We start from the raw sequence: 21,783 nt of genomic DNA, 5'->3' as shown, positions 1-21,783 counted from the left end.
GGCTCTGCACTAGGAGCTTGCTTGGGATTCTGTCTCCCTCTCTCTCTCTCTGCCCCTCCCCAGCTCACACTGTCTCTCATCTCTCTCTCTCTCTCTCCAATTAAACATTTATTTTTAAAAAGCTAAAAACACTCATTTGCATGGTATTCTTGCTTAGTTCCAGAACCCCGACTGTAAGCATGCAAAATAAAGTGAAACCATCTACACAGCCTACTGTCCTCAGTGTATACTTAGCCTAATTTCAAAGAAAAAAAACCAAAACTCTCCCGAATCAGTAAAGACTAAGTTCAACTCCCAAAAATGTATATATATGTGATATAGTGGGACCAGCCTACAGAAATCAAGACCTACCTAGGTTTTCCAATCTTTCCTTCTTATCTGTCCCCCAAGCAAATCAGAAATAAATGAAGAAGCCACCTAACCTACTTTAAAGCCACTTCTGGATAATCTGGATTATCCAATCCATTAAGGAGACACCACCTGACTTGAAACCCCCAGATGTCACCTGTCTTCTTCAGCACTTTTATCCTACTTCAAACTAAAATCTTTCCAATGCCTTTTCTTTCCCATTTTCTTAGGTAGGAAGTGGAAAGAAAAACGTGAATCTGGGGCGCCTGGGTGGCTCAGTCGGTTAAGCCTCCGACTTCAGCTCAGGTCAGATCTCACGGTCATGGGTTCGAGCCCCGCGTCGGGCTCTGTGCTGACAGCTAGCTCAGAGCCTGGAGCCTGCTTCCGGTTCTGTGTCTCCTTCTCTCTCTGCCCCTACCCCACTACGCTCTGTCTCTCTCTGTATCAAAAATAAATAAAACATTAAAAAAAATTTAAAAAAAACAAACGTGAATCTAACTCATCTACACCAGTTACCCCACACTATCGCCAATTCTATGAAAAGACCCCATCTGCTTGGAATGCCCTTCACCTACTAGAAAAAACTATTCAGATACATGCTCAAATGCCACCTCCTCCAGGAAGGCTTCCTTCATCTCACCCACTTTGAATAGTATCACCTCGCACTCCCAGCGCTTGCTGAGCACGTCAGAATGTCCGCAAGTGCATTAAGAGGAGCAGGCATAGCGGATCTACCTCCCCAGCCTCCAGCAAGGAGCTTCCAACATCACAGACATCCAATAAATCTCTGCTGGTTGAAGATCAAGTACAACGTCTCATCAAGAGTATGAAAAGCACTTAAGTGCTGGCAGAAACGGGATAGTTTAAGGGGTCTGTCAAGGGTAGTGACACTTCTGATGGAGCTGCTGAGATAAGGGAGAAAAAACATCATGGACTGGACTTCCCAACCTTCCCTCCTGTTCTAAATGGGAAAGAGTGACGACCCTTTGTAATGAAGGAAACCGTGGAATCCTTACCCTCACATTAGTCACCCCTGGGGGTAAAAACCATACAATTCTGCATTGTTTGTTTTTTTTTTTACAGTTAATTATGTGTTACTTCCATAATATTTTAAATAAATTAACATTTTAACAGCTTAATTTTTTTAAAGGAATCTTACATTAGTTTGGGGGGAGGAGGGAGTAGCACGTGGATTTTTTCCCTCCATAGAATTCCCAACAGCCTTCCACAGAAACTGAGTTATGGGAAGGGGTTTAGACCCTAAATTCAAAACCAAGGTAGCCAAGGACAAGTCAACAGGGTGAGGGCAGCTCTGCGGAGCCTTGGGCATGCAGGGGTGAGAGCACAGGTGGCCGCGGGAGAGGCGCAGAAGCAAATCACCTGCAGAGCACCTACTCCATCCCTGGGTCGAGATGTCCTTAGAGAAGGAGGTATGACGTAACCTCCATGCTCAGCATCTCTGAACACATCTGTTAACAGTCGCAAGACAACTGGAGGAGCAGAGCACCAAGAAGAAAGGGTGCAGAACCGCCCCGTGAGAATCGCGCCGTGTCGGGCTCTGGGCTCCGGGACGGCTGCCGAGAGCCACTAACTTCTCACGACGGAATTCTGGATGCGTGCACTTTGACGCCTGCCAATGCACGCAGCTCTCCCGATGACAGAGACCAAGGAACCCAGGCTCCCCCACACCGAGAAACTACTTTGATCAAGTTGGAAACTAGAAAAAAGCCACTGAGAGGAAAATGGGGTACAGATAAAAACTATTCCAGGAGAATCAAAAAAGACATGTTTTTAAAATACACTCAGACTTTCAGGGCAGCGAGACTATTCTTTATACTGTAAGGGGGGCGGGGGGGGGCGTGTCATTACGTACTTGTTAAAACCTACAGAACGTGCAACAGTTATTGAGCCCTAACATCAGCTACGGACTCTGGGTGATGATGAGGTGTCGATGCGGGTTCATCCATCACAACCAATAGGATCTGAGGCAGTTTACTGACCGCGGTGGGGGGTGGGGAGAGGCGCAGAGAGCACAAGGGAACATCTCTGTACCCTCTGTTCAACTTTGTTGTGAACGTGAGTATCTTTGTTGTTCCAGTTAGTCCCCCCAGAGAGTCCACACTGCCCAAAACACATCATCGCCCACCGCTCTTTACAGAACAGAACTGCAATGGGCCACTTCACCCTAATTATTAAAATTAGCTCGGGCTAGAAGAGCGATAAAACTGAGCGGGTCTGATTTAACCCAGCAAGTTTTATCAGTGGTCATCTCCAGATCCCCAAGTTTCCTTCAGCATCGAGCCTCTTAGAGATTAACTAAAAGTGAGCCAACTAGATAAGATGCCAAAATCCTTTTCTCGTGGAAAACTGGAGTCTTAGCATGTTTAAGTTTCATGCCTATTAAAGAAAAGGATTTTCACAACACAATCGCCCCAAAGCACCCCACCCCAAGGCTGCTTTCATTCTTCCAGATCCCTGCCCAGGCTGAACCAGGTGGAGTAAGGCCTGCAGGAAAATCAGCTCCATCCATCCGGTTAAAACGAAAGCTCTTTGGCTTAGTTGATCTAGAGGCTCCTACCCCGATTTCCGCAGGAGTAACCAAAGACTGGCATGTTTGAGCACCCTGCTGCAGCTCTGCTCTCCAGCTCACCAGAAAGCTGCTTTCGGATCCTCCCCAGGAGCCACGCCCACTAAACCGCCCAGGAAGGATTTAGAGTCAAAATCAAACCAACGTTAGGTACTTGGAACTCTGGCATAGGATTTAATCTACTAAGACTCTCTTGAAAGAAACTCCCGCCGCCTAAGAAAACTACAAGCTGCTCTTGACTTCGGGACAATCAGCTCGTGAAGTATTATCCCCACTGCTAGCAAATTAACACCCGTCCCTCCGCCGTGGGGGCCCGAGTGGCAATATCCTGATGCCGGGACAGCAGAGCTCAGAGCACGAGGACTCGCGGGTCCAGAACAGAGCTTGGGCTTCGTTCCCTTTACCGATGTTCAAACTGCCACCTCCTGGTATTTGATTGCTCCCTCCTCTGATACCGCTACGGCCACCTTTATCCCGCTGACAAGCATATGGACACACGTACACCTCCATGAGACTGCAAGCTCCCTGAAGACAGGGCTTATCCCTTGTCTTCCCGATTCCGCACAGGACATGACGGAGCCATCTTCCTCACACATCTACGGATGCCATCAACCTCTGGCCGTCTGACACTCTACATTTTAGGTATCAGCTCAGAGGAGCACACATTCTTCCGGGAATTAAGAACTACGACTTGTATCGACTAGTACAGATGCTTTCCCAACTTCAAAAACAAGGAATCCAGTAGTTACTGGAACTCACTGCAGGGGTGCAGTCAAGAGGCCCGCACCAGGGCCACAGTACCAAGGAGGCACTGGCGGAAGGAGGACGTGGGGACTGGGAGGAGACACCACCCTGAACCCAGAGCTGATGCGCGGGGCCAGTCCTCCACCAGGGGAGGAAGGTCTCCTCCAGCCGTCTTTGGCCGACTGGCCTGCTGTCCTCAGAGCCGGGACTTTGACCTTTCAATTACAGCTCAGTGAGGCTTATCTAGCCTGGCCTCACAACGTACCCACCATTTGTAAACGCATCTCTGTAAGAACACAGGCAGGACTTCTAACCAACACACTTACAAATGAAATTAGAAACGCATTTGGGGAAGTTCCGTATTTCAAAGTTTTATTTCTGACACGTGGTAAATTTTGCTTCTGTGTGCCCCAAACGGTCACCGTGGTGATTATGGCAATAAATTACAATCAAAATATTAATAGATCCCTTACTCAATTTTTGTTTTATTAAATATTACAAAGCATGGGGCGCCTGGGTGGCTCAGACAGTTAAGCATCCAACTCTTAATCTCAGCTCAGGTCATGATCTCACAGTCCGTGGGTTTGCGCCCTGCATCCGGCTCTGTGCTGACACAATGGAGCCTGCTTGGGATTCTCTCTCTCTCTACCTCCCTCTCTCTCTTTCTGTCTCTCTCAAAACAAATACATAAACTGGAGCACATGGGCAGCTCAACTGGTTAAGCATCTGACTTTGGCTCAGGTCATGATCTCACAGTTCCTGGGTTCAAGCCCCACACTGGGCTCTGTGCTGTCAGTGCAGAGCCCGCTTCAGATCCTCTGTCTTCCAGTCGCTCTGCCCCTCCCCCACTCATGCTTTCCCTCTCTCTCAAAAATAAACCAAAAGAAATGTTTAATAAATAAACTTTAAATAAATTGTAAATGCTACAAGGCAAATCAATGACCAGCTACACTTATAGTGTTTCATCTTAAAGTAGCAAAGACCTTTACCACTTAGTGTCCAACAGCACTTCCTTCTCGTCTTTAATTGCACATCTATCCACCAACACCCATTTCCGTGTTCACGCTCATAAGAGCTAAACAAATAAAGACAATCAATCATCCAATAAAGAAAAATGTTTAAATTTGAATAAAGAGAAAAGGCAAACAGGTTTCAGCAGAATTCAGTAATGCTAAACTCTCTTATCATTTGCCGTGTATTTCTCAAATTTTTCTGTTTGCTAAAAACATACGTATCGGGGCCCCTGGGTGGCTCAGTCGGTTAAGCCTCCGAATTCGGCTCAGGTCAGATCTTACGTTTGTGGGTTCGAGCCCCGCGTCAGGCTCTGTGCTGACAGTTAGCTCAGAGCCTGGAGCCTGCTTCTGGTTCTGTGTCTCCTTCTCTCTCTGCCCCTCCCCCTCTCATGCTCACTTGCTCTCTCTCTCTCTCTCTCTCTCTCTGTCTCAAAAATAAATAAAACATTAAAAAAAATTATAAAAAAAAAAACATACGTATCATAGAAGGGCACTAGGGCAGGTTCATGTTTGTTATCCAAAGTTCCAAAACCCCCACGTCTCTGAAAAACAACCGTTTTTCCTAACTCCTTTCAAGGGAGGATCTAAAATGATCTGAAACCAGCTGGCAGGACAAGGTCAAGTAACGTAGGGCGATCCCCTCTTTGCGCTAACGGTCTGGTGGCTCCCGCCCCGCGGCCACTCCACGCAGCCGTGTTTCAACACGGGCACCACTCACTACTGCCAGAGCCCCTCGCTCACGTGTGCACCTTGCACAGGAAGGAAACCTGACTACCACTACCGGCATGAGGTATAAACTAGGAAACTGCTAAACAGCAGACTGGTCCTACTGGAGGGTGAACGTTCGTTCAGAGCAGTGATGTTAAGTCACGATGTCTGCACCTCCCGTGGTCCCTGCTCGTTTCTGTATCATCTACCAATGCTTGTGAAAGCGAGAAAGAAACATACACGATATAAAGCTACCTGAACTCTGGAAAAGCTTATATAAAGGTTTCATCTGAAGAACAGTTAAGAATACAATTCAGCCAGGCAGAATTCCTGCCCTTCATCTCCTTCTGGTCCCTACAGCTTGCTTCACCCAGAGACCAGAGGAGGCCCAGAAAGGACAGTGGTTTTGGGATCAGGTTACTGCACACACCCGTGTGGGCCTGTGCACACCCGCACGGTCCTTGTGGACCCCAGCCCATTCGCACTGTCCTGGTTCAAGAGAAGAGGAACCCGGCAGGAATCAGCCATGCCACCGGGTGAGCGGTCTAGCTTATCAATATAAGCAAAGCAATTAACCACAGAAACTCATCATGAACAAGAATGGTGCTTTCGAATAATCCAGTCGAAGGAGGAGAAACGATGAATAAGCTTTTCTTTCTCCAAGGTAAAAGAGCCAAACAGGACTGTGCTTTCCGGCTGGAGCCCTGGGTCCCGCGGAGGAGGCGCACCTTACATGGAGCAGGCAAGGGTAAGTCCGCTCAGGCGATAAAACGAATCATGTGGAAATGGGGAGGCAATATTTAGGATTCATTTCTGAAAGGAAAATACAGAAACATGCCCCTGTGCATAACTGCCATTTCTTAAATATCCCTGTGTACAGAGACAACACCCAGTTATACCCAGGGAGTGAACCCACATATGCCTTTGCTTTAAAAATAATGAAATGGGGGACCAGGGTGCCTGGGTGGCTGAGTTGGCTGGGCACCCAAATCTTGATTTCAGCTCAGGTCATGATCTCGCAGCTCATGGGTTTGAGCCCCGCGTTGGGCTCCGAGTTGACAGTGCAGAATCTGGGATTCTCTCTCCCTCTCTCTCTGCCCTTTTCCTGTTTTCTCTCTATATCCCTCAAAATAAAATAAAAATAGGGGCGGCACCTGAGTTGCTCAGTCGGTTCGACTTCGGCTCAGATCATGATCTTGCGGTTTGTGGGTTCGAACCCCACGTCAGGTTCTGTGCTGACAGCTCAGAGCCTTGCCTTGAGCCTGCTTAGGATTCTGTGTCTCCCTCTCTCTGCCCCCCCTCCTCTCAAAGTAAACATTAAAATTTTCTTAAATAAATTTAAAAAAATAAAAACCTTTGAAAATTTTTTAAATAATAATGCAGTGGGGGAGAGAGTCAGAGTATTTTCCCAGTAGGGGGTTCCTGTTTCTGGACCCACCTTCAACCCCACATTTCACATGACTTTTTAATAGACAACACACAGTAAACGTGTCCAGAGTCGGCGCGGGGCTCTCACACTGCGGCAGACGAGCAGGTGAAGGCCTTCCACTGGATTTCAAAGAGCCTCACGCTCACAGACTCCAGCAGAAACCTACGGAATTATTGCTACTCTGACCCAAGAGGACAAAGGGAAGAACTGTTTCTGCAGAATTTCTAACATTATTTTTTTATTTTTTTAATTTTCCATTCATTTTTGAGAGACAGAGTGAACAGGGGAGGGTCAGAGAGAGAGAGGGAGAGACACACAGAATCTGAAGACAGGTTCCAGGCTCTAGCTAGCTGTCAGCACAGAGCCTAACGTGGGGCTCAAACCCATGAACCATGAGATCATGACCTGAGCCAACGCAGCATGCTTAACCGACTGAGCCACCCAGGCATCCACTGCGGAATTTCAAAACCAGCCTTGACTACTATGGCCAACACATGCAGAAATAATATGTGCAACAAACCCTGTGTAAAAATACTGAGATCTTTACCATTTCATTTTTTTTTTAATTTAAATCCAAGTTAGTTAAACATGCAGTGTAATAATGGTTTCAGAAATTTAGTGACTGGTCACTTACATACAACACTCAGTGCTCATCATGAGTGGGGCCCCTGGGTGACTCAGTCAGTTGAGCATCTGACTTCAGTTCAAGTCATGATCTCACAGTTCGTGAGTTCAAGCCCTGTATCGGACTCTGTGCTCACAGCGTAGATCCTGCTAGGGATCCTCTTTTCCCCACCTCTCTCTGCCCCTCCTCTGCTTGCACACTCTCTCTCAAAAATAAATAAACGTTAAGAAGAAAAAAAAAAAAACCAACTCTGCTTCATGCCTAAGCAGAAATGAAAATTCCAGACCCCAATATCTACAGTCATGCCCCGGGCTGCTGGTGTTAATGGCCCCAGGCCCATTTGGGAGTGTGACCTGAGACCAGTCAGGTCAGGTGTGGCCCCCTCCAGCCACAGCCCCGCCTGCTTGGGAGACAAATACAGGCAGCCTAGAGAACTACAGGGAGGCCGGGAAATGCATCCAGTTTCACTCCACATAAGCACCTTTTTGTTACTTAAAAGGAGGCAAAATGGAGGAAAGCCCTCAGAATGACACAAAGTCAGTTTTTAGAAAGACCAGCTTCTTCACTGACACATGAGAGGAACCCGAAGGTCACAACTACCCTTCCTGACACAGTCCATCTCCTACGTCTGCATAATGTCCAGTTACCCCTAGAATGGACAACGCCATTTCACCAACCTCAGAAAAACTGCAGCGCACGTTCAAAAAACATCAAGACCTCTCCCTTCCCCCCAAAACCACCCTCAAATAAGCAAGTGAGGGAAGACTAGAGTGTCGCTAACTGCAGAACACTCCAACAAAAGACTGCTAATAGAGAAATACAGATCATTCTTTTTGGGTTAAAAATCAAGTCAACTATTTCCACACAGAAGCATAAAACCTCTCACATCCCAAACATTAAGTCTACTGCCCCGGAATATGTTTTTCCCGGTTCAAAGAGATGCAAACATCTTATGTGTTAAACGGAACCGTAAGGAAGAAAATCAATGTTGCCCGAAGAGAGCCCCTTCATTTCCTACCTGCCCTCCCCCGCAGCAGGTGCGCATCTCGGGGGGGACCCTTCCTTGAAGGTCTGCCCTTCAAATCCAATTAAGAACAAGAAGGCAACAGGACAGAAATACTGACAGCTCACCAGAGGCTGCTGGGCCAAGGAACCCGGGGGAGCACCCAGCCAGGCGAGCAGAGGCAGGGGGAGCAGTGGGCGGGCCAGGGAGCACGGAACAGCAGCGCCAGAGGAGACCTGCAGTATTAACAGGAGGCCCTGCGTTTGAAGCTGGAGATTGTATGTGATCAGGAAACAACCAGAGATTCTCAAGCAGGGAGTGACATGGCGGAAACAATGGTCCTCTCTCTCCTGTCCATTCTCTGCTCTCAGGCCACAGTGGTCTTTTCCTGGAAGCACCTCGAAGCTCCAGAGTTGTGTCCATTTCTTCTGCCTGGAAAGCTCTTGCCCTTCTCTGCCTGGTTCATCTCTGCATCATCTAGTTCCTTCAGCTCTGCTGCCCAGGAGCCCACACTTTGTGTAGCAGCCAAGAAGAGGGTCTGTGGCTCTTTACTATTTTATTTATTTTTGATACAGTGAGAGACAGAGCATGATAGGGGGAGGGGCAGAGAGAGAAGGAGACACAGAACCAGAAGCAGGCTCCAGGCTCTGAGCTAGCTGTCAGCCAGAGCCTGATGCGGGACTCGAACCCATGAACGTGAGATCTGACCTGAGCCGAATTCGGAGGCTTAACCGACTGAGCCACCCAGGCGCCCCTGGGTCTGTGGCTCTTTAAATGAGCAAGCGGTCACTGTGGAGGGCAGCTCTGCCCCTATAGCCTCCCCTCTACCCTGGACTCTGGAAGGGACTGGCCTGGGTCAACGACCTGCACGGGGGTATCTGACCTTTGTCTGGAGGCTGAAGACACACATAAAGGAAGTGCAGGGAAATGGGGAGAGGCCGGCTCCTTCCCAGCAAGGTCCTTTGCTCCTAAGCCACTGATATCCACCCAGCCAGACATGAGGGGGTCTCTGGAAATCTGAGCTGCCCCTGCCACCCAGGCTCAGCCAGGCAGGGGTGGAGAGGGGTGGGCAGGGTGGTTACGAGTGGCTATTCTCCCTGGGGCGCCTGGGTGTTCTGTCGGTTAAGCGTCTGACTCTCGATTACGGCTCAGGTCATGACCTCATGGTTCGTGAGTTCAAGACCCATATCAGGCTCTACTCTGACAGCATAGAACCTTCTTGGGATTCTGTCTCCCTCTCTTTCTGTCCCCTCCCCACTACGCTCTCTCAAAGCAAATAAATAAACCTGAAAGAGAGAGAGAGAGAGAGAGAGAGAGAGATTGATTGATTATCCTGTGTAAGATTTTCAGGGTCAGGACTTCTGTTCTGGTTCAGGGCTTTCCAAAAGAACCACGCAATGCTAGCTCTGACAGATGCAGTCTTTACTAAGTAAGGTTCTGACCTTAAAAACATACAGAACACCATCTTCCTCTATTCCCCAGCAGGTTTATAAAACACACACGTTAAAATGGTAAAGGCTGTAACAAGTCTCACAAAAGTCTACTCAAGTCCCAAAGTCAGTCTTCTGAAATATAATCCGTAAGTCACAAGCACTGATTTTGTTATTTTTTTTTTAAGATTTTATTTTTGAGCAATCTCTACACCCAACGTGGGGCCTGAACTCACAACCCCGAGACCAACAGTCACACGCTCCACGGACTGAGCCAGCCAGGCGCCCCAAGCCTTGACTTTCAAACTGAGCTTTCAAATGGGCATCACTATACGGGTCCCACAGTGGAGAGCAGCAGGGACGTAAGGATTCTGAATTCTCCAGTTTCATGGTTTTCAAAGCCCTGGTCCTGAGTCAGCCACACACCTAGAAAACTCTAGTCTCCAGCCCAGACCAGCAGCCTAGCAGTGCACAGGCCATCCAGCTCTCCAGGTGAGGGAATAGGTGCTAAGCCTTGAAAACCACTGGTTTTTTCCAGCTAATCGGGGCAATAACTGAAAGGCACTAAACAGAAGCCAAAGGCCCCGGACCCACCGTAGGGGAGGGCCTATTGGCTCTGGAGAGGGGCTGGGGATCAGGAGTGAGGAAAGCACCGTACTGCCCAAGTCACCAGCCCCCACGACCACAATCCTGAACACTAGGAAGCCACTTAAAAATATTACCGGAGCATGGGGGCGCCTGGGAGGCTCAGTCGGTTAAGCGTCCGACTTCGGCTCAGGTCATGATCTCACAGTCCGTGGGTTCGGGCCCCGAGTAGGGCTCTGTGCTGACAGCTCAGAGCCTGGAGCCTGCTTCAAATTCTGTGTCTCCCTCTCTCTCTGCCCCTCCTCTACTTGCTCTCTATCTCTCTCTCTCAAAATAAAGACATAAAAAAATTTTTTTAAGTTAAAAAAATATATTACTGGAGCATGGACAAAATCTTCAAAAGCCCCCCAAAAAAAAAAAAAAAAAAAAAAAAAAAGGTGGGAATAAAAGTGCCCAAAGTATCATCTCTGATCAGGACTGGACTGGATTCACAGAAGCCATAAACACAATTTGACCCTAGGGAAACAGGGCACCCCCCCGCCCAGGGTGGAAGGGATTCTGGTGTAAGGGGGCCCTACCACCACAGCTGGCCTCCGAAGTCAGGACTCTCACCCCAACGAGGCTGTTTTGAGCCCAGGGGCCCTGGTTAGGCTTCCTAAACCTCAGTTTTCCCATGTGTAAAGCTGGTGTCCGAGCCCTTCCACACAGGGCAGAGGCGGCCCAGCAGAGCCCTGCCCTGGAGAAGAAGGCCACACGGCTTGTCCTGCTCCTTCCATGCTTCCTAAGAGCAACAAGTGTTTATTTTCTCAACTATCAACACAGCAAAGCCAAAGGCACCTTTCCTTCTCCCTCTTATCTAGGCAGGAGCACGAGGTGCGCATGGAAAAAGAAAACCCACCTACAAGTAACTCTTTGTACCTGACACCTTTGCTTTTCGAATTACCTCTCAAGAAACGTTTGCAGAAATGAGAGTGCATCAAACACCAGGAACCTCAAACAATACCTTTCTTCGGCTGCCTCTAGCAATTCAACAACTGTGACCACGCTGCACCTAACTTCGTAACTTCAAAAATCATCCCAGGAGAGGCTGTGCCCAAAGTAACTGCTAACCGACACCCAGTCCCCAAGTTCTGGGTTCCTTGTCATTTTCCCTCAGTGATTTATCACTGTAGATTTCTACCCAAAAGAGCTGCCCTCCCTGTCTCGACAGGCCCCTGAGCCGGTCTGCACAAGCGCAGGGGAGTCAAAGAGCAGCGCTGGGCCTTGCATCAAGGCACAGAGTCTGCGGGACACCCCCACACGCACACACCGCCCTCAGTCCCCAGCATGCGATCCTCTAATGCGGGGCTCCGCCACATGTCCTCCTTGACACCCCCACCCCACGGGCACTCAACAACGCCCGTCTGCGCCCACGACCTGGGCTGACGACCACGCCCTTGGCCGTGACTAAGGCCGCCCCCACCTGCCCCCCTGGACGCGCACACTCCGTTCTGACCGTGGGTGGGGCCCCCAAAACCTCCAGCCTCGGCAGAAAACGTTTCTCCAAGGAGATACACGGAGGCTCCCAGCAATGGTTCTGTGCCCGCACGATCCTGAGACCAGAAAACGAGGCACAGGGTGGAGACAAGCAGGGTGGCAGCTGGCATTAGGGAGGTGGAGGTCAAGGTTAGGGATATGGAAAACCAGGCGTGTATTTACGCTGTCACCGTCTGCCCGAGAACAGAAGGCACGCCCTCCTGAAGGGAACCGGCCCCTGGACTCCTGCCCGGAGCCAGGGCGCTGCCACGTCCTGACCGTGGAATTCACACCGTCTTCCTCCTGGTCACTCATTCATCTGTGACAAAGAGAGAGGGACATCCAGGGAGAGGGCGCCTACTCCAGTCTGTCCTGAAATCCTACTAAAACCATAATGAAGGGAGTTCCCTTAAAAGGCTAATAATAAGCCTTTGCCTACCAGGAGGGGAGAGCAGACCAAAAGCAATGAAATTCCAGAAGTGGGAAGAAAGATGAGGGGAGGAAAAGACATGAAACTAGAGGTGACGAGAGCAGAGCACCAAGCCCACTCGCAGCTGAATCCCCGCGCCTCAGGAACCTGCTGCATCTAAAATAAGGCTGAGTCACTTAACCAAGTGGTTAGACACCCAGATCGCCTTACTCGTCCCTGCCCCGCCTTCCCAATCGAGGGAGCTACGGGGACCACAGTCCCTGGAAAGGAAGCAGAGGGTGTCTGGAGCCGGCAGCAGACACACAGCTGAGGACAGAGGCGGTGTACTAAAAAACGGGGGAACCAAGCTCTGTGCACCCACACACAGTCCCTCCTCTCCGCCCACTGCTCTGTGGGCATCAGGCAGCGGGAGGGAGGAGGGTCAGCCCGGGGAGCACCAGGTGTGGGCAAGAAGCGGTCCAGGCAGGAGCAGGTGGGAGGCACCCCCGTCCCTTACTTCTCCCATCTACTAGAACGACCTGGCATCCCTGAGGCTTGAAAAGTTCCATTCAAGGGCTCAGATTTCCAACCAGCTCCACGGTTCCCCACTCTTAAATAGGAGGGAACATTGGAGGGTGACCTCTCCCATGAGAAATAAAGACCCCGAGAGGCGCCTGGGTGGTTCAGTTGGTTAGGTGTCTGACTTTGGTTCAGGCCATGACCTCACAGCTCATGAGTTCAAGCCCCACTCCGGGCTCTGCCTGGAGCCTGCTTTGAATTCAGTGTCTCCCTCTCTCTGCGCCCCTCCATTCATTGCTTGTGCTGTGTGTGTGTGTGTGTGTGTGTGTGTCCCTTTCTCTCTCTCTCTCTCTCTCTCTCTCTCTCTCTCTCTCTCAAAAATAAACATAAAAGAAAAAAGAGACCACAAAGGGGGCAACTGCAGGTCTCAGTCGGTTAAGCATCTGACTCTTCATTTCAGCTCAGGTCACAACCTCAGGGTTCCTGAGTCTGAGCACTGTATCAGGCTCCACGCTGACTGACAGTCTAGAGCCTATTTGGGACTCTCTCTCTCTCGCCATGCACCACCCTCCATGAAAAAAATAATAATAATAAATGTTAAAAACCTTCAAAAAAGAAAAACTAAAGATCACGACCAACAAAAAGGGAGAAAGGGCAGTGGAGGAACAAAACGGACTCCGGGCGGGGGGACATAACTGCAATTAACATACCCAGGGAGGGGAGAGCAAATACTTCAACTGAAACCATAAAAGAACTTTCAGAGAACCAAAAAGTGCTCTTAGAATTTAAAAAACAAGAGCAAAAATACTCATTGAAAAGAGCTGGAAGAGAAAGCTGAAACAATCTTCCAGAAAGCCAAGTAAAAAAGACAGACAGAAAATAGGTATAAAAGGGTAAAACTACCAGTCCAGGAGGTCCAACATCCAGGTAAGAATTTAAAAAAGGAAGAACACAGCAAAGACCTGAACTGCCTGACTCAAAGGGCTTCCCGTGCACCCATCACAAGAAACAGGCCCGCATCAAGGCATGTTACTGTGAAAACTGAGATCGCAAAGGAAAACTCCCCACTAGGTTCAAGAACAGAACAGCTCAAGGATCCAGCACCGGTGCGGCACTGCGTTCTCCGACAGCGACAACAGAAGCTAAAACACGGTGGAGAAATGCTTTCAAGATCCTAGAGGAAAGTAATTTCTACCCTATGACCTGCCAAAATATTAAGCAAGAGGAAAAGGAAAAGAAACTCACAGATACCCAGGACCTCAAAAAAAAAAAAAAAACCATCTCGCTTGTACCATATTCACAGGAAGGCACCACAAGATACGCGGTCCACCAACAGTGTGACCCGAGACAGTGACCATAGACACTGACAACAGGCCGCCAGGAGGCCAGAAGGCTCACTGGAAGAGTTCTCCGGGGAGGTGGCACGGATTACCTGCCGTCCGCCCTACCTGACCTTCCAAAGAGAGGATCTCAAAAACTGGTGTGTTGGTTGAAGCAGCTGTAAATTACTGCTCCCCAAATTCATACGCTGAGACCCAGCCTGAAGAGACTAGACAGCTCCCTCCCTCCACCACGTGAGGGCACAGCCAGACGAGAGCCCGTCCATGACCCAGGAAGAGGGCCCTCCCCAGACACGGAATCTTCCAGAGCCCTGACCTGGGTCTTCCAAGGCTCCAAAACCCTGAGAAATAAATGTTTGTTGTTTAAGCCACCCAGGATACGTTGTTACAGCAGCCCAAACTAAGACGATTATTAAGAAAAAAAAACTTTCAGAAAAGATTTGAAAAGCAATCCTGGTTTGCTCGTGGCTGACATGGGATTGGGTTCCAGTCACACTAAGTTACAATGTAACTATACGAGGGACAGGGGCGAGAGGCCCAGGTACCTGAAGGAGGCGAGAACTAAATCCTCACTTCAAGTCCAAAGTCCACAGATAATGCCTGAAATCAGGAAAAATAGTAGCAGCAATTTTTAAATGTTCTCTATAAACAAAGCAGAGAAATAACAACAATCAGCTAAGAGATCAAAGGGGCTGCCTGGAGGGTGAGGGGGATGGAAGGCAAGGGGCAAGTAACTATTTTTCTAAACAAACCTTATAAAGCCATTTGACTCATGTGCACAACCTTTTAAATAGAAACTAAACAAAAAAACCTTAAGTAACTAAAAATAAAAACAAAGAATCTGAACCTATACCGTCCTTTCAAATCTCAGGGCCTAAAAATCTTTCTAAAAATAGGAAGAGGCTTAAAATAATAGTAACATAAACACCAGCTACAGATTTCGTAAGCATGACTATAAAACTCCAAATGTTCCCACAATGTATTCAGATACCAATGGGCACTGAGAAGATAAGGTTCCTTGTACTGACCATGAACCCTCCAGAAAACAGAACAACCCTCAAGAAAACGTAATGGAAGGTCTCTGAAGTCAACAACGCCTGTTCCCAGGGGTATGCACAAAACAGTGCCTTTGTAACCCACAATCTGGGATGTTTTTATACTTTGTAAGCAAGCGATGATACATCTTGTTTTCTTTTTCTTAATGGGAACCTTGGAAACCAGGGAGCCATTTAGGATTAGCAAACTCCAAACTCACTCCAGGAGCCAGGGGTTACAGTAGCCGTGTTTTCCTTTTTCCCCCAAAGCATTTGGCACAGAGAGTTTTAAACCTATTGCGCTGCAAAAACATGCATTATGGGAAATGACTGGCCCAATGACAGCAGCTGACCCTAAGCAGCAGGAGAGGGATAAGAGAGGGCCACCTATTTCCGGCATTCACTCCTGCTATGGGCTTCCATTAATGATAACAATTTGGGGCTAAAGTATTTTTAAAAAAAAGGGGGGGGTGGTCCGTTTCCTGCAGGTACAGAATTCCCAAGTAGGCAACTCTGACTCACTGGGAGATGGCTCCCAGTGCCAAGTGGCCAGTTCCTCAAGTCACCCTCAGGCTCCTGGCCCCTGGCCTCAGGGTGTCTGAAAAAAATACACTGGAGAGACACAGCAACTGCCAATGGGCTCATTTCTTCAGTCACTCCTCACACGACAACCTGTACCCAGGTCCTAAAAATGCCGTCCAACTGAAAAGCAAAGTCAACGGGCATCAAGCACGCACGCTTGGCCAAGCACGTGAGGCCAGGAGCTCGGAGAGGAGGGCTCTGGGACACAAAGGAGCAGGAAGCGAGGACGCGGTCACTGGTCACCTGCCCGTACAACAGAGGGGACTCGGTGCGCATTCGCAGCCTAGGAAAACCTAACCTGACCAATTTCTACTTGAAGGTCACTTGGTTCTCCGTGAAATACTATCAGGAACGTTCCCCTATCTGGAATTACAACCATGATGCCCTTGGCTCCTCCCAGCTATCGATTTAACTGTAATTTTTACAAATCTTACAGCACTGCCCCCCCCAAAATACATTTTCAAACAGAACAAATTCTTACCATTATTCAATTTTGGTGATAGAGGAGAAGGGGGAATATGAAGTATTCAAATGAGTATTTAAAAAAAATACTTTGGCAACAGTAAGAGAAAACTGACTTTATTTTCGTTATTACTCTTAGCATAGAACAGCAAAAAGGATCAAAAGCAGGAGAGATGGGAGACAATAAAAAAAAAAACTGTTAAATGTTCACTGAGAGTTCAAATTACCAAGATCTGAGAGCAATCCTGCTAAAAATAAAAAGTACACCTCAACGGGCACCTGGTTGGCTCAGTGGGTAGAGTGTACAACTCTTGATCTTAGGGTTGTGAGTTCGAGCCCCACGGTGGGGTAGAGATTACTTAAAAGTAAAAAATCCTTTATAAAAAAAATGTTTGTTATTTTGAGATAGAGAACACGCGCAAGGTGTGGAAAGAGACGGAGAATTTTACGCAGACTCCAGACTCAGAAAGAGGAGCCCGATGGGACTCGATCCCATGACCCTGGGATCACGACCTGAGCAGAAATCACGAGTTGGACACACAACCAACCGAGTCACCCAGACACTCCCAAAATTAAAATGTCTTAAAAATCTTAGTCCACCATGGGGATGGTGTTGCCACCTGGACCTCCCTCCGCTCAGTCCTCTCCCCTCTGACTCTGGCCAGCCTTCCAAGTGGAGGCCCGAGTGCCCCAGAACCCAAACTCCTACCACCTGCAGGGGAGAAGCCGGTTTCCTCAAGTTCATGACAGCGCTTCCCCACTACAGCCAGAGCACTGGCCCCGCTGCCTCCCCAGCTCTGGGGTCCAGGCTAGCCCACCTGAGCCCGCTTTCCAACCCCACACCTCTGTGCCCTTCAGTCATGTCAGCCATGCAGGCAGACCAACCAGGTCAACACCCGCTAGGCAGCTGACTGCCCGAGGACAGGGCCACACGGCCCCAGGAGGTTCTCACCGCCCCCACCCCCCCAGCTCCTAGCACCACACTCTGCAGAGAAATGTGCTGCACGAAATGTGGGCTCCCCACTTCGTCCTGCGGTCCAAGGCCCTAGACCACACTGCATATTTCAGCATCTGCCGCAAGGGGCCTTCAGAAGCTCCATCTCCGACGTCCCCTGAATGTCAGCACCCTGTAACGTGCCACCCTTTCCCCACGGTGCAGATGGCAACAGGCTGAACGTGCAGCGGCCTCTGCCATGGAAACGGGGAAGAAAAAAAAAAACTATGGAAATGTGACACTAACAAGAAAAAAAAAAACAAGAGCACTTAAGCCACAATTAAATGCAGCTGTCCTTCTGTTTTCCTTCCATTTCCCAGCTTTCCAGGGCTCCCCAGGGATAAGCAGGAGCCCTGGAGAAAAGCTCCCAACTCGTCCACACTGACCATTAACTGTCCTGCTCATCATCCCAACATTAAGGAGCATTCTGAGCAAAGGAGAGGGAGCGAGAGGGAGCAGGATGATGTTGACGAGTAGACACTAAGTTTTGGGGCTATTCCTGTAAACCGTCTGTACTTCCAAATATGAAACTATCTTAAATTAAACAACATCCTCAAAACGTGCGTAAGTTAACTCAGCTCTCTGACACGTGACCTACCTAATTCAGTATTTTTCAAACCTGAGTCAAACTGGTCAGCTGCAAAAATCAACCGAGTGTTGCAACCAGATTTTTTTTTTTTTATTAAACAAAATACATCACACAACAGTACATCACAAGTAGTAGGGATCAGGAAAGTCCCCTGAAATTTTCGTTTCAGATCTTGACACAAAACATATATACTTCTGGGGCACCTGGGTGGCTAGTTGGTTAAGCATCCGACTTCAGCTCAGGTCAGGACTTCAGCTCAGGTCATGATCTCATAGTCAGTGGGTTCGAGTCCCACATCAGGCTCTGTACTGACAGCTCATAGCCTGGAACCTGCTTCAGATTCCGTGTCTCTCTCACTCTCTGCTGCTCCCCCATTCCCACTCTGTCTCTCCCTCTCTCTTTCAAAAATAACATTAAAAAATATCAGATTGTGTGTCGCTCTCTGCCCCTCCCCCACTCAGGCTCTCAAAAAAAAAACATTAAAAATTGTTTTTAAATATAAAATATATATACTTCTTACATGGGTCACAAAACAGAAAAATTTAGAGTACAGATATAAAACTGCAAGAGAAACTTATTAACCAAAATCTACTTCTTTTTGAAATTACAACTTAAGTTAACTGAAGCTTGCTTTTCTTCAAATCTGAATTAAACCGACTGAAACAACAAATGTTCAAGGACACAGAGCACATTCATCCGCAAATCAATCTAATTTATGTCTATCTGCAGCTACTACATCCAGTTCATGATTTTTTATTTTCTTCCTACACTAATAGGAAACTGGGGTGTGGGAGGTAAAACACGAAAGGCCCCTGGCAACCTTCATTAAACACATTAAAAATATTAGCTCATTCAGATGCACAGTCCCCAACCCCTCACCTGGGACCTGGCACTTGAGTGTTAAATAATGGTTCCAAATTGAATAAAACATCAATCTTGTATTTCTAATTTCTCATATTTCTTCAGCAAACCCAAATCGGAATGAAATGGACCTTTGATGTTTGCAAAGTTAATAATAAAGCAACAATACAGGGGCAGCTGGGTGGCTCAGACGGTTAAGCTTCCGACTTCAGCTCAGGTCATGATCTCACCGTCCATGAGTTCAAGCCTCGCATCAGGTTCTGTGCTGAGCGCTCAGAGCCTGAAGTCTGCTTCGGATTCTCTGTTTCCCTCTTTCTGACCTCCCCAACTCATGCTTGCTCTCTCTTTCTCTCTCTCTCAAAAATAAACAAACATTAAACAATTATTTTTAATAAAAAATAATAAAGCAGCAATACAGCATGATGAGTACAAGCATGGTCTTAGAGACAGGAAAGATCTGGTTTCAAGTCACACATTTGCCAGAAAATCTACTACCTCACCTTGGTCAGTTCAAGGAGTCTCTGTTGGCCTCCACAACTAGAAAAATAGCGTAAATAATACCTAAGCCTCAAGAAGTTCCAATAAAAATCTAGATGGCATAAAAATGATTTGCAAGACCAGGAAAAATGGCATTTATACTAAAATGTCCTTTCATTCAGGTTTACTTTTTAAGTATCTTTATGATACTTAATTCGGGCTGCCTGAATTCACTCTGCAGTCTGAGATTTTTGTTTTTTAGTAGACTCCTCGTGCCCAGTGTGAGGTCCAAAGTGGGACTCGAACTCACCACCCTGAGATCAAGACCTGAGCTGAGATCAAGAGTTGGACACTTAACCAACTGAGCCACCCAGGGGCCCCCCTTTCTGAAATGTGTAACCCAACTCCTCATAAGCCCAGTTCACAAGACAAGAGAGAAGAAAAGGGATGGGAGGTATCAGGACAGGACCCGGAAGGGTTAGGACTTCCCTCTCCTTTTATCCTAGAGAAGTCAAAAAAGCAGGTGTGCCTTTCTGGCCTTTAATCCTCAACAATTTAAGGAAAGCCTCCCGGGACCGGGACCGCAGCAACTGCTAAATCAAAGTAGAAACTAAATGTGCTTGTTGTTTTCCTTTGGGGGAGAAGAGAGAGGAGAGGAATGTTCTTCCCCAAAAGGCACACTAAAAACAATTACACAGTTTGCAAATGTACTTAAGTACCAGAATGGTCAGAGGCCACCTGAGGCCACATGTGCACCCTCCTCACCCCCCAAAACTGGAATGGCTGAAAATCTGAGTCTCCACCAAACAAAAAGTTCCCTTGTAACAGAAATTTACCTTCTCTTTCCAAGATTTTGGCCCACACTCTTGAAGACAAAAAACGAAAAAAGTGAGGACAAAAAAGTGTTGAGAACACGCACCATCAGGTGACCATCTGATAGAAGTACCTCTTCAAACGGATTCGCTTTCCACAAAGGCCCCAAACCTCCAAGGCAAACTCTAGATTACAACCTGATTAACCCCGCGTAAATCGGTCTAAAGGAAATGGGGTGGGGGATGTTTTTAACTCAAGAGGCCCTTCTTGCTCTGCTGGTCAGGAATAATTTTTCACCCAGTTCACCCTGCCTTCCTGCCTCTCAATTCCAACCAAACTGAAGCAGGAACTTTAGGAAATACCAAAAAACCACATCTGAGTTTTACCTAGCAGTCAGCACCCGCTCAGATTTTAAATGCCTGCTGAGTTTAAAAGCTCTTTAAATGAGCTTCAAGGACAGTCTTCTTCAAGTACACTTTTAAAATATTAACTTTGACTGTCACTCCTTTTAAAAAAAGAAAAAGAAAGACCTCAGGCTAAAATTCTGGTAGCCTTGTTTCCTATGTTTCTAGATTTCAAACCAGAACAATGAAATCCAGCTTTCTTTTTATGGTTTCAGAAAAGGGGGGAGGGGAATCTGTCTCAGAAGAGGGGACAGATTCAATTCTCAGCCCCCTAACAAGCCAGGTCCAAACACTGCACTTCTCAGCCCTAACGAGCGAGGGAAGAAGAAAAAATGTGCCCGCGGATGTCTGTAAAATAACAAATAATCCACTTGGATACTGTGTTGTTTTTTCAAAGCCCTTTATGCTCACTCGCTAAACTAAAACTGGGACAGCAATACTTTAAAGACCTACTCTCCCTGTATCAGGAGATTTTAATCCTAATTATTTTGCCACCACTTATGCGCCTACAAATAAGAAAAATTAGCCAGGGCCAAGTGGTTTTTTTTGTTTTTCAAAAGGCTCAAAACAGTCCCCAAAGGCGAAAAAACTTGAATGCGTTCATGTACTTTTGAAATTCAACTTCTCCCCCGGCCCAAAAAAAGTCACTGGTAAGGCAAGATGCCAGAGGAGCCCGAACGGAGAGGTTTACCGGGAAGGAACTCGTCTGGATTCAATCAAGCCTCCAAGTGAAAGCCCAGCGTCCCAAGATCGGGCGGCTCAGCTTCGGCCCGAGACAACCGGAGTACACGCTGTCCGACTGACTGATTCCTCCTTCCAGAAGGTTTTGCAGGCTCGCACTTTCCCCTCACTTGGCACCATAAGGAAAGGCGCGGAGCAAAGGCGCTGGGACGCAGGGCTGGCGGTCACACCTTCCCGCACCCCGCCCTGCCTCCTCCGCCCGGCCGGGCCCAGGACGAGTCGGGGCGCGCCCGGGGCTTCCCCCCGCGCCCCCCCCCCCCCGTCTCTCAACTTTGTCGCCTGCTCGCGGGGGAACCGGGCCTCCACCGTCCCCCGCCCGCGCGCAGGGCCCGCAGACCCGGCCGGGGCCTCCAAGGGCATTTCCTCCCCATCACTTCTCCCGGGGACCGGGCCGGCGCCGGGCCTGCAGCTCCGGAGACTGCGTGCGGGGAGGGCGAGGTGGCCGGCTCTCCCGCATCCCTGCCCGACCGTCCCCGGCTCCCGGCCGGCTAGGGCGCCTCCAGGCCGCGGCCCCTACGTCCCTGCACCCCCCGCCCTCCCCACCGCCGAGCCCCCGAGCCGCATCGCCGGA

Source organism: Suricata suricatta, chromosome 4 (genome assembly GCF_006229205.1).
Source record: "Suricata suricatta isolate VVHF042 chromosome 4, meerkat_22Aug2017_6uvM2_HiC, whole genome shotgun sequence".
Classification (NCBI taxonomy): domain Eukaryota; kingdom Metazoa; phylum Chordata; class Mammalia; order Carnivora; family Herpestidae; genus Suricata; species Suricata suricatta.
Note: the sequence above shows the minus strand (reverse complement) of the source record.